General features: G+C 40.2%; 1 pseudogene; it reads left to right on the top strand.

Annotated features, from left to right (window-relative positions):
* Positions 1–2,033: 2,033 nt before the first annotated feature.
* On the top strand, positions 2,034–3,308 carry LOC147898379 (uncharacterized; annotated as a pseudogene).
* The last annotated feature ends 8,276 nt before the right edge of the window (positions 3,309–11,584 follow it).

Genomic DNA, 11,584 nt, shown 5'->3' with positions numbered 1-11,584 from the left:
CCTCAGGTTCAAAGTTGCCACAAAGACCTTCAGGTATACAGCTTTAACTAGTCTTGGTATTTTTTGGCATTATGGATTTGTTTTCGTCTTTCTTTTAATAATCATTATTCTATAAAGAGAACAATAGAATTTATGTACTGTGCAGAGGAGAGTTTGCTTGCTACTCTTTGTTGGGGATTCTGGTAAGGATCATATAAGTTTAGAAACCACATGATCAATGTAAAGTGTTTCTTGGATGATAGTAGAGAAGGTGTGCATTGGACTTGCGAGCCAAGCACAAAGGCAATGATTTTATTGGGAATAGAGCTTGTTGAGATCAATGGCACATTTTGTCACAATGATTGCAAGCGGGTAAGTTTGGAGGGAGTTTCCTTCTCCAATCTCCAGTGCTCATCATGTGCATCCATTCCCAAGGAGAGAGACTTTTGCATGCATGTGTATCAAGACATGCACTCTAGAGGGGAAAGAGGATTAAGAGACAATGGAGGTGGTAGAAAATTGGATTACTTGACTCATTCTGAGATATTGAGAATTGCTAGGACTAAAAACATAATGGTTCGACGACTCAAAAAAGAAATATGGTTCACAAGGACAAAGGTTGCTACTTTGAGTGTAAAGGTGAGGTGTCTTCAAGAAAGTGTTTTTGAAGCCTTGGTACGGGGAGATGTAAAGACGTTTTGCACTGATATTGTGAATGCACATAAGCTTGGCTTATTTGAGGGGAAGAAAGCTTTGCGGTACTTTTTCATCGACATCTCTCAAAACATAGGAAGAGTGGGTCAGGGAAAGTGATATAAAAAATCTCTGTGAAGCTTTAAGATTTGGGGAGGTACAAGATTGTGTAACTTTCTCTCCATGAATCTTCAAGGTCCACATCTTTCAACTACATCTCGAGCTATGAGAAAAGCTCTTTGTTATAGGACCAGATTGAGAGAGGATGTATTCAAGCATGTGGCAGAAACATATAAGCATCATATTTTGAAAAATGGGCTTTGCATGGGAAGTGTACCTGTTATTGTTGCTGAAGATGAGATTGTGATCAAGAGGATGGTGAGGTGGATAGCAAGAGATGACCAACTTGTTGGTTTTAATAGGAAGAAGATAAACCACACATGCATTTCAAATTTCATAGTGCTTGTTGGAGATGGTGAGAATGGTTATCATAGAATTGTTCATGCATTTGAGCATAATGTGATTGCCCACTATGCAAGAGTATTGATTACAAATCCTCTTGTTGAATGCTTGCCAAAGTTAGTTCTTCTTATACAACTAACTTGTAATAGGTTTGACTCTATGTCCATCAAGGAGCAATGGAAAGAAGTTAATTTGCATTGGAATATGTATGTGAAGGATGTGATTGGACCAATGCTTGGTCATGCTTCTGATGGAGATTCAAGGCAAAGAAAGCTTATGGTTGAAGATTATAGCTCTCTTGCAGGTGTTCAATACTCAATCCCTTGGAAAAGTTGGCCATTCACAGCTTCTATGGAAGATGATGGAAGCATCATTGGATTAGATGACCAAGATTATATACACAATGGAAAGAAGATGATTGATCCTCTAGATAATGCATCTAAAAGATTAGTGCTTGGTAATGTTCTTGTCACCTTGAATCATGTAGCCTTGGTATATCAAAGTTTCAAGGTTGATGATCATGGTTTGCAAGAAGGAGATATAGAGAGAAAAGATATACAAAATTAGAGATCAGCACAGAGGATAGCCGGGCATAAAGTTCAAAATTGTTTAGAGCTCTTGCAGATGGGATCCAATCATCGTCAAGGGCGAACACTTGGTACAAAGGTGTATCTCTCAATGGTGGCAGCATACATTGATATTTTTCTATTTCCTACGCTCAACTTGTATGAGCGTGTGAAAGCTGTCGGAATAGTATCCTTTTTTTTCAGGTACAGAATTCATGTTATCTATTGAACATATATAAATAATTAATTGATATTGTATGTTCATGTTGTTGCTATGGTAGCTCCATTATGTCTTATTAAACTAGTGACTTATGATGTTTTATTAGGATTTGGTGCATGTGGATCACAAAGCATGATGTATATACACTCAAGCATAACTTCATTAGTAGAGAAACTTTCATGCACATCCAATTGTCATGTCACTTTGTGGTTCTTCTCATAAAGATCTTCAGAGATAGATATAGTCACTTGGCAGTTCCCTTATCTTCTACGGGATCTGATGCTTGTGAGAACTTCTTTAGTAAAGTAGGTGGAATGGTTAGCAATGAGAGGTGTTATGATGGTTGTGAGTTGTTGAGTAGTGCAGGAGCATTGAATAGAATTTCAGAGTTTCAAGCAGGTTCAAATCTAAGTTTTCCAACAACTCACTCAAAGTAAGAAAATATATGGGTTGATATGAATCATATGCCTGGCATTCCTTTGGCAAATTTAAATGACTACACGGTTGTGAGTACTGATGAGCAGATTGTATATGCATTAAAGGAGGGTTTAGCAGAAGCAAAGGTCATGTGTCATGAGCTTGATATGGAAGGTGAAGCTTCATGGGGTGCCTCATGGGAAGAAAAAGATATCTTAGAGCATCTTGAAAACAATGCACATGACAATCTTGAAGAAGAAGAAGTTTCATTGGATGATTTTGTTGGAGATGTAATCATGGATACAGTATTGGATGTTGATGAAGAGGATACAATTGCATAAAGTGAGCTTTGCCATGTCATGGATTCTATAGTTGACAATGAGGAGAATGTGGTGAGCCAAATATCACCTTTTGTGGAAGTTGATGGGAAGACTTTATGCAAGAGCACACTTGTGAGCCAATTGAATGGAAATCCAATGTTATCAAAGGATAGATTAACAAGGGTAAAAAGTGGAGTATATTTCTCATTTGAGATGAAGTCAAAACCTCAAACAAGTACTTGTCTTGGAATAGGATCTGATTGTGTGGTTCTATTTGAAGATATTATACTTAGAGATAATACAAAGCTCAAAAGAAAAGGAAAGGTTGCAAATACTAGTCAAGGGGTCAAGAAAGGCATATGGTACCTAGGAAGAGTAATGAGTATGAGAATGAAGCTAGAAAATGGTATGAAAGAGACAAGGGGCCCTTTTGATCTTCTGGATCATCCTCCAAATGTGGAGATTCATCTAGCATGGTATCAAAAAGCCAAAGGAAGTAGATGCTACACATATGACCGTGTTGATAATCAATCAATGTCCTTGGAATCTATAATTGCTTTGGCAAATTTGAGCTATGATCCAATATCAAAGAAATATCAACTTGATGCCAATGACTATAAGATCTTCAACAACTATGTAAGAGATACATAAGGTAATTTGAATCACATAGAGTAAAATACCAAAACTATAATAGTTTGAATGTGTTGTCCTTATGCATTAGTATTAAATTAATAATCTTGTTTTTCTTTGCAAGTTGAAAGCTGCTATGGATACATCATGGATGCTACCAAGAAATGTCAAAGAACTTTTGTGGTCATCTAGTTATTGTGTAATTTGAGTTTTAGAGTCATGAACATTTATTACCATTTTGGGTGTAATTTGAGTTTTCAAGTCATAAACTCTCTCCATCACTCATGCATGAAGCAGCTTGCAACCACACTTGGAACAGCCAGCAGTTTTGGGTCCATCTCACCCACCAATATGCAATAGAAAAGGCATATGGCTGCATTGGTAATCCTTTGATAGTGAAGAAAAGTATATGTATTGATAATCTTATGGTGATGAAGCAAAGTACATTGCAGCATTACGGTTTTGGAGGTATCTTCAACATGTATTTCATTCAAGGATATCTATGAAGGGAAGCACTTTTAAACATATACATGTGATGCTTGTGTTGTTGCTACTCTTTGCTAAGTTCACTCATTCATGTGTACTGTAATTTGTGACTACTAACTAGATTTTAGTATCATGAGTTTCAAGGTGTTTGGTAAGAGGTTAAACCCAAGTTTTTTTTAGAGTAAAAAATTAAATCTTTATTTTTTGTTTAATTTTTTTTCTTGATTTGTATCAACCATAGTGTGGGAGGGGGGGAGTCGGCTCTCTCCCATGGTTTTGGTAGAGAGATCCAACTCCCCTTCTCCCAAAGAGAGTTTGGTGTCCGCTTGATGTAGCCACTTTAAGTGTAAAGGGGTTTGATTCCCCTACTCTCTTTCCTCATGTGGTAAAGGGGCACGGGCACTCAAAAACATTGCGACACATACTTCGATGGTATCCAAAATATCATCATGGTAATTATCCAATGTTTAGTTGTTGCAATTGAATTGATTCAATGGATTTTTTAATATAATGTTAATAAGTGAATGTAAGTCTTTGTAGTATGATTTATAATCTTGGTGTTGGTGCTCTTTATGATCTTGTAGTTTGGGGCCCTCACCATTGACAACGTCAGAGATTGCGAATCGCAATGTTGGAGATGAGCTTATTTGAGGTCACATCATCCAAGCTTGATTCCTATCTACTATACTATCAAAAATTGCCTAGATTCATGATTATTTTAATTTTGGATGGTCTTTATGTTATCATTGAAGATGCTTTTCAATTTGTACATGATAGTAAGAAATGTGGTCTTTTTAATAGCATACATGAACAAAGTTTTTTGTAATTTATGTATTAGTTACATTTTCTAAGATAATACTTGGATTTTGTCTTAATCACTGTGATAATTTAGAAGACTACCACTTTGAATATTGCTAGTATATTGTGATAGTTTTATTGAGAAAAACAACCCTTTTATTTTGAAAGAATACTTGTCATTTGAAGGGTATCATTTAAGAATTTAATTACTAAGACATCTCGTTATTGTATTCCCTCCCTCATGTGAAAGTGAATTCTAATATTTGTCATCTAATTAGAGAAGATTAGCTTTCATATTATTTTAAGATATAATACACCTTTAATCATCAAGTTTACTATAAGGTTAAATATTTATGTGTTCTCTAGTGCCAATACATAAATCACTTTGTGATATGACCATTTTGATAATTTTAATTAGGATAATTATAACTTTTAAAAAGAAAGTTAGTATATGTTCTATGAATGACTTACATTTAAGAAAGGGGATACATAAAAATTCATACATGTATATGTCTTATAAGCTTAAATAGGGGGATATATTAGTTTCACAAGCTTCATAAATAGGGGGTTTTTCTTACTTTTGGGACTCACCATCCCTCCTTTTAATACAAGCCCACATATTTATTTATATTATAAAAAAAAGAAATCTTATTATATGCGCCTGTCCCTAAGCCTCACGGTTTTTTAGAAGTCCTTGCACGCAAGTGACATGTCTTCTTTACAATGAGTGAACCCCCCATGGCTGGCCCTAGCTAGGGGGTCCAAGGGGGGCCACCGGCCCCCTACTGGGGATTCAGGGGCGGAGGCCCCTGAGGTGACGATATAGGAAATATTCCCTGAAAATTCCATGGACAACTAGTTGGTTCCATCGACTAGGTTGACTGGTCCGCTTTACCAACTAGGTCGACTGGTCGACTCCACCGACTACGTTGATCCAACTACCGCCCTCATAGCTATAAAGAGGCAACCTCCCCAGTCCATTGTATTAGATCAGTTCAGATCAGATCAGATCTTCTAGCTAGTAGCTCTTCACCTAGTATCTGTCTAGATCGCCATCTAAGCTCCACTGTGGGAGCGCACGGGTGGATGGAGCCATCATCTGTGGATTCATATGAGCTTTTGGAGACATTACTAGGGACTGCTGACCCAGAACCACAAGGAAACCCCTGCCGAGCAAATTCAGGGAGTATGATACCTCCTAATGCCGACCTTCTATGAGCTTGGAAATGCACGAATGCAGATGCTCTATGTGCCCTAGTTACAAGTACTACTGATACTGTTTTGACCTCGATTCAGCATATATCTAAGGCAATTGTGGCCTGGAACATATTGAAGAGTTAGTATGAGACGCGAAATCAGACAAGGATGCAGAACCTGGAGAACCAGCTCGCAGCAAAGAATTTTAATGAAGGAGAGACAGCAGAGGTGTTCATAACCTGAATCAAAAATATATGTGACCAGATGGCTAGTGCTGGGATACAAAAGACTCTTCGCTAGCTCGATAGTGTTTCTATATATGTCCACCAAGGTTTGATGGACTGGTGACAGCACTTACACTCAAGTCAGACCCGAACCATTGTAATTTGAGGAGTTCTGTGCTTTACTTATAGGGGAGGAATTGAGGCTTAAAGCTCGAGATGGAGGCAGCAATGGGAATGTTGCTTTCTCTGCCACTACGAAAGGCAAAGGTGGTTCCTCCACCAAAGGTGAGTCCTCTACTAGTGGTGACAAAAAGAAGAAGGGCGGCAAGAAGAAGTTTCAGGGAGAATGCTTCTACTACAAAAAGAAGGGCCATATGATTGCAGATTGTCGGGTCAAGAAAGCAGATGTAAAGAATGGTAGCCTGAAGAAGACAGATAAGGGGGAAGAGATAGCTAACACAGCAGAAGCAGAGTTGGTGGATCTATTTCTAGCCATTGTAAAAGAGTGCTCCTCAGTTAAGAAGCTTCAACCACTGATTCATGGGTGTTGGATAGTGGTGCCTCTCGTCACATGACCTGCAAGAAGGGTCTATATTGTTCCATGCAGCCTCTACAGGAACCCATCACCGTGACAGTTGGTAATAACGTAAAATGCCCTGTTGAGGGTATAGGTACAGTTTCATTTGTTTTTGTGAATGGAGATGTTAAGAAACTATCTAATGTGCTATATGTTCCACAAATCAAGAGAAATTCACTATCAGTTGCTTCCATAACTGACCTTAACCATGAGGTGAGGTTCAACAAGACAAGAGCAAAAATTTTAGATAGTGCAAGCAATCTTGTTGGCACAGGAGTAAAGAGGAACAACTTGTATGCGCTAAGTGCTCTTACAGTCACCACTAGAGTGGGCACAAGCAGACTTTGGCATGAAAGATTCGGCCACATCGGATTCGTAGTGCTAAAGGAGATGCAGAAGCAAGGTATGGTTTCTCACTTACCTGCAATCATAGAAATCAAAGAACTGTGTGAAGCTTGCATGATGGGCAAGCAACAGAGAAAGGCATTCCCACAAGAAAGCAAGAATAGAGCAAACGCTCCTCTAGAGTTGGTGCATATTGACTTGTGCGGTAAGATGCCTACACGGGCCTTCGAGGGATTCTCCTATTTCTTATTGATTGTTGACGACTATAGTAGGAAGATGTGGGTGTACTTTCTTCACGAAAAAGCTCAAGCTTTTGGTAAATTTAAAGAATGGCTACAGCTTGTTGAAAATGAAATAGGGAGAAAAGTGAAGAAAACCAAATCGGATGGTGGTGGTGAGTTTGTTTCTACAGAGTTTGGAGATTTTTGCAAGAGCAAAGGGATCAAGCAACAAACGAGAACATCACATATGCCTCAGTAAAATTCAGTTGTTGAACACCAAATGCAGACCACAGTGGAGATGGGGAGGTGTATGTTGAAAGGTGCTGGACTGCCAAACCACTTTTGGGTTGAGGTTGTTAATACTGTGGTTTACATCCTTAATCATAGCTATACAAATCCACTCAAACGTAAAACACCACATGAGGCTTATAGCAATAAGAAGCCATCTATCTCCCACTTCAAAACATTTGGGTGTGAATGCTATGCGCATGTACCAGAAAAAAAGAGAAACAAGCTACAACCAAAAAGCACCAAATGTATCTTCTTAGGCTATTATGATGAGAAGAAAGCCTATAAGTTGTATGACCAAGATGCAAAGAAGATCATAGTGAGCCATGATGTGGTGTTCAGGAGCAGCCACATGCAGTGGAGGCAGAAAAGAGCTCTTCCACTTTATCATCAAGTGAAGAGGCAATTCACGATGGAGCTATCCCAAGAGCTATAAAGGAGGAGGAAATATCAAATGATGAAGGTATAAGTCACTAACCTGTTGTTACACCACCGAAAAAGCCATTGCCATGATGGGTAAGGTAGCTCTATGACCATGATAACCAAATGCCTATGTCTGTTGAGTAGCATGCAGATGGACCAAGGCGGCAGTCTCAGAGAATCGAGGAGCAAAGGAGGGCTTTTGCTCACATAGTCAATTTGGCCTTAATGGCTGAGATTATTGTAGAAGTAAAGGAGCCTACAAGTTTGGAGGAAGCACTTGCAGATCGAGATTGGAAAAATGCTATGCAAGTAGAATATGAGAGCATCATGAAGAATGAAACTTGGGAGCTAGTAGATTGACCACCTAACAGAAAGGTTATTGGCACCAAGTGGGTTTGGAAGGTAATGTACAAGGCTAATGGCACTTTGGCAAAGTACAAAGCTAGATTGGTTGCACAAGGATTTTCGTAGGTTGAAGGGTTTGATTTTCAGGAATCTTTCACTCCGACTTCCAAAATGACCACTATTTGCATAGTACTATCGGTGGCTACTCATAAAAAGTGGCCAGTTTATCAAATGGATGTTAAGTCAGCATTCTTAAATGGTCAAGGAGGAGGTGTACGTGGCTCACCCACATGGGTTTGAGGCCCCCCATTCTGAGAACAAGGTATGTAAGCTAGAGAAGGCTCTGTACGGGCTGAAACAGGCCCCAAGAGCATGGTACCAATGGATAGACAAATTCTTTCATAGATTAAACTTCAAAAGATGTGCCTCAAATGCTAACTTGTATGTATACAGGAAAGGTGGAAAAACTACTATTATTGTTCTATATGTGCATGATCTCCTTATTGCAGGTGACTCTGAAGACATGATCCAGTAGACTAGAAAGGCGTTGAGCACAGAGTTTGAGATGATAGACTTAGGCTTGATGCACTACTGTTTGGGGATTAAAGTCTAAAAAGAGCCAGGCAAGATCTTCATCTCTCAGCAAAAATATGCAAGGGAGACCTTGAAGGCATTTGGTATGTCCGAGTGCAAGGAGATAGCTACACCTATGGAGGTAAATGCGAGGTTGTCTATGGAGGATGCCTCACCACTTGCAGACATCGGGAGGTACAGGAAGTTGGTCGGCAATCTCATCTATCTGTGCAACACCAGACCGGAGATCAGTTTTGTTGTTGGCATTTTGAGCAGCTTCTCCAATAAGCCCCGGGAGAATCATTGGAATGCAGGGATGCGGGTGCTCAGGTATGTGAAGGGCACTCTTGATTATGGCATCACCTATGGTACAGGCACTTCCTTGGCTGGCCATTGTGACTCAAATTGGGCTGGAGATGTTGATTCCAGGAAATTAGTTTCTAGATATTGTTTCTCTTTAGGTTCAGGTAACTTCTCTTGGATTAGTAAGAAACAACCAACAATGGCATTGTCTTCTACTGAGGCTAAGTACAAGGCAGCATATTTTGCTACATGTGAAGCAATGTGGTTGAGGAGGATCTTATGTCACATGGGAGTGCAAGAGAATGAGGCAACTGTGCTAAGGTGTGACAATCAAAGTTGCATGGCCATTGCTAAAAATCTAGTGTTTCATGCGTGCACAAAATATATAGAGATTCAGTATCACTATGTGAATGGATGGCATACAATTCATTCAGTTAGCATTTGTGTATTTGTGGATTAGTTATGGGATTTACTAAAACAAGAGCGGTGGTTGTTTGGGATATACTATATGTTAGATATGCTCAATGCCCCACCCTCCTGGTAACCACCAGTGGTCCAAGGTGCTCAAGTTGTAAGGCCCCCATATGAGGAGAAGCCATGTGTGAGCCCGAGACACTGGATGGATCCTGACTTGCATGTTAGATGAGGTCTATCAATGAGACTGTTGATGATAGAAAGGTGATTGTGTGGGAGCCCCTTATTCTTGTTGGGGCCTGGGGGCCACAGCTGGGGGGTCCCAGAAGGGCCAAGAGCCCCCCTGGTGGGGATTCGAGGGCAGGAGTTCTTGAGGTGACAATATAGGGAATATTCCTTGAATATTCCATGGACGACTGGTCGATTCCATCGATTAGGTTGATTGGTCGGCTCCACCAACTAGGTCAACTAGTCGACTCCACCGACTACATTGATCCAACTACCGCCCTCATAGCTAGAAAGAGGTGACCTCCCCAGTCCATTGTATCAGATCAGATCTTCCAACTAGTAGCTCTTCACCTAGTATCTATCTAAATCACCGTCTAAGCTCCACTGTGGGAGTGCACGGGTGGACGGAGCCATCATCTGTACTACATCAGTATTGAAGGAAAAGTTTGTTCCTCTCCAGTTTGTTGTGTACTATCTATTCTTTGTTCAATTTCTGTTCCGCTGCACAGTGTAATTTAACATGGTATTAAATCAAAGAATAGAAGAGAGGCGGGGGCTTCAACAGCATATAGAGTGATAGGAAGCAGCTCCAGTTTAGCAACTGCTACTACACCAACAATCTAGGCATTGAGGATTCGCCCACCAACCTAGATGGTACAAACTACACTCGGTGGAAGTTTAAAACAAATCCGGGAAGTATGTGCAGGAATGCAATGCTCTGTGTGCCCTAGTTACAAGTACTATTGATAGTGTTTTGACCTTGATTCAGCATACATCTAAGGCAACTGTGGCCTTAAACATATTGAAGAGTCAGTATGAGATGCGGAATCAGACAAGGATCCAGAACCTAGAGAATCAGCTCGTAGGAGAGAATTTTGATGAAGGAGAGACAACAAAGGTGTTCATAACCCGAATCAAAAATCTATGTGACCAGATGACTGGTGTTGGGATACAAAAGACTAGTGAAGAGCTAGCTCAGTGGTGTCTCCGAATATGTCCACCAAGGCTTGATGGACTGGTAACAGTGTTTAATACTCAGGTCAGACCCCAACCATTGTCATTTGAGGAGTCCTATTTTTTACTTATGGAGGAGGAATTGAGGCTTAAAGCTCAAGATGGAGGCAGCAATGGGGATGCTGCTTTCTCTACCACTACGAAAGACAAAGGTGTTTCCTCCACCAAAGGTGAGTCCTCTACTAGTGGTGACAAAAAGAAGGGCAGCAAGAAGAAGTTTCAGGGAGAATGCCTCTACTACCAAAAGAAGGGCCATATGATTGCAACTTGCCGGGTCAAGAAAGCAGATGTAAAGAATGGTAGCCTGAAGAAGACAGATAAGGGGAAAGAGACAACTAACACAACAGAAGCAAAGTTGGTGGATCTATTTCTAGCCATTGTAAAAGAGTGCTCCTCAGTTCAAGAAGCTTCAACCACTGATTCATGGGTGTTGGATAGTGGTGCCTCTCATCACATGACCTGCAAGAAGGGTCTATATTGTTCCATGCAGCCTCTACAGGAACCCATCACTATGACAGTTGGTAACAACAAATGCCCTGTTGAGGGTATAGGTACGGTTTCATTTGTTTTTGTGAATGGAGATGTTAAGAAACTATCTAATGTGCTATATGTTCCACAAATCAAGAGAAATTCACTATCAGCTGCTTCCATAACTGACGTTAACCATGAGGTGAGGTTCAACAAGACAAGAGCAAAAATTCTAGATAGTGCAAGCAATCTTGTTGGCACAAGAGTAAGGAGGAACAACTTGTATGATCTAAGTGCTCTTACAATCACCGCTAGAGTGGGCACAAGCAGACTTTGGCATGAAAGATTCGGCCACATCGAATTTGCAGTGCTGAAGGAGATGCAGAAGCAAGG

Source organism: Dipteris shenzhenensis, chromosome 9, assembly GCF_047967505.1.
Source record: "Dipteris shenzhenensis isolate YYH24624 ecotype China chromosome 9, Dip_SZ_1.0, whole genome shotgun sequence".
Taxonomy (NCBI): domain Eukaryota; kingdom Viridiplantae; phylum Streptophyta; class Polypodiopsida; order Gleicheniales; family Dipteridaceae; genus Dipteris; species Dipteris shenzhenensis.
Note: the sequence above shows the minus strand (reverse complement) of the source record. Positions and strands in the feature narration are given on the sequence as shown.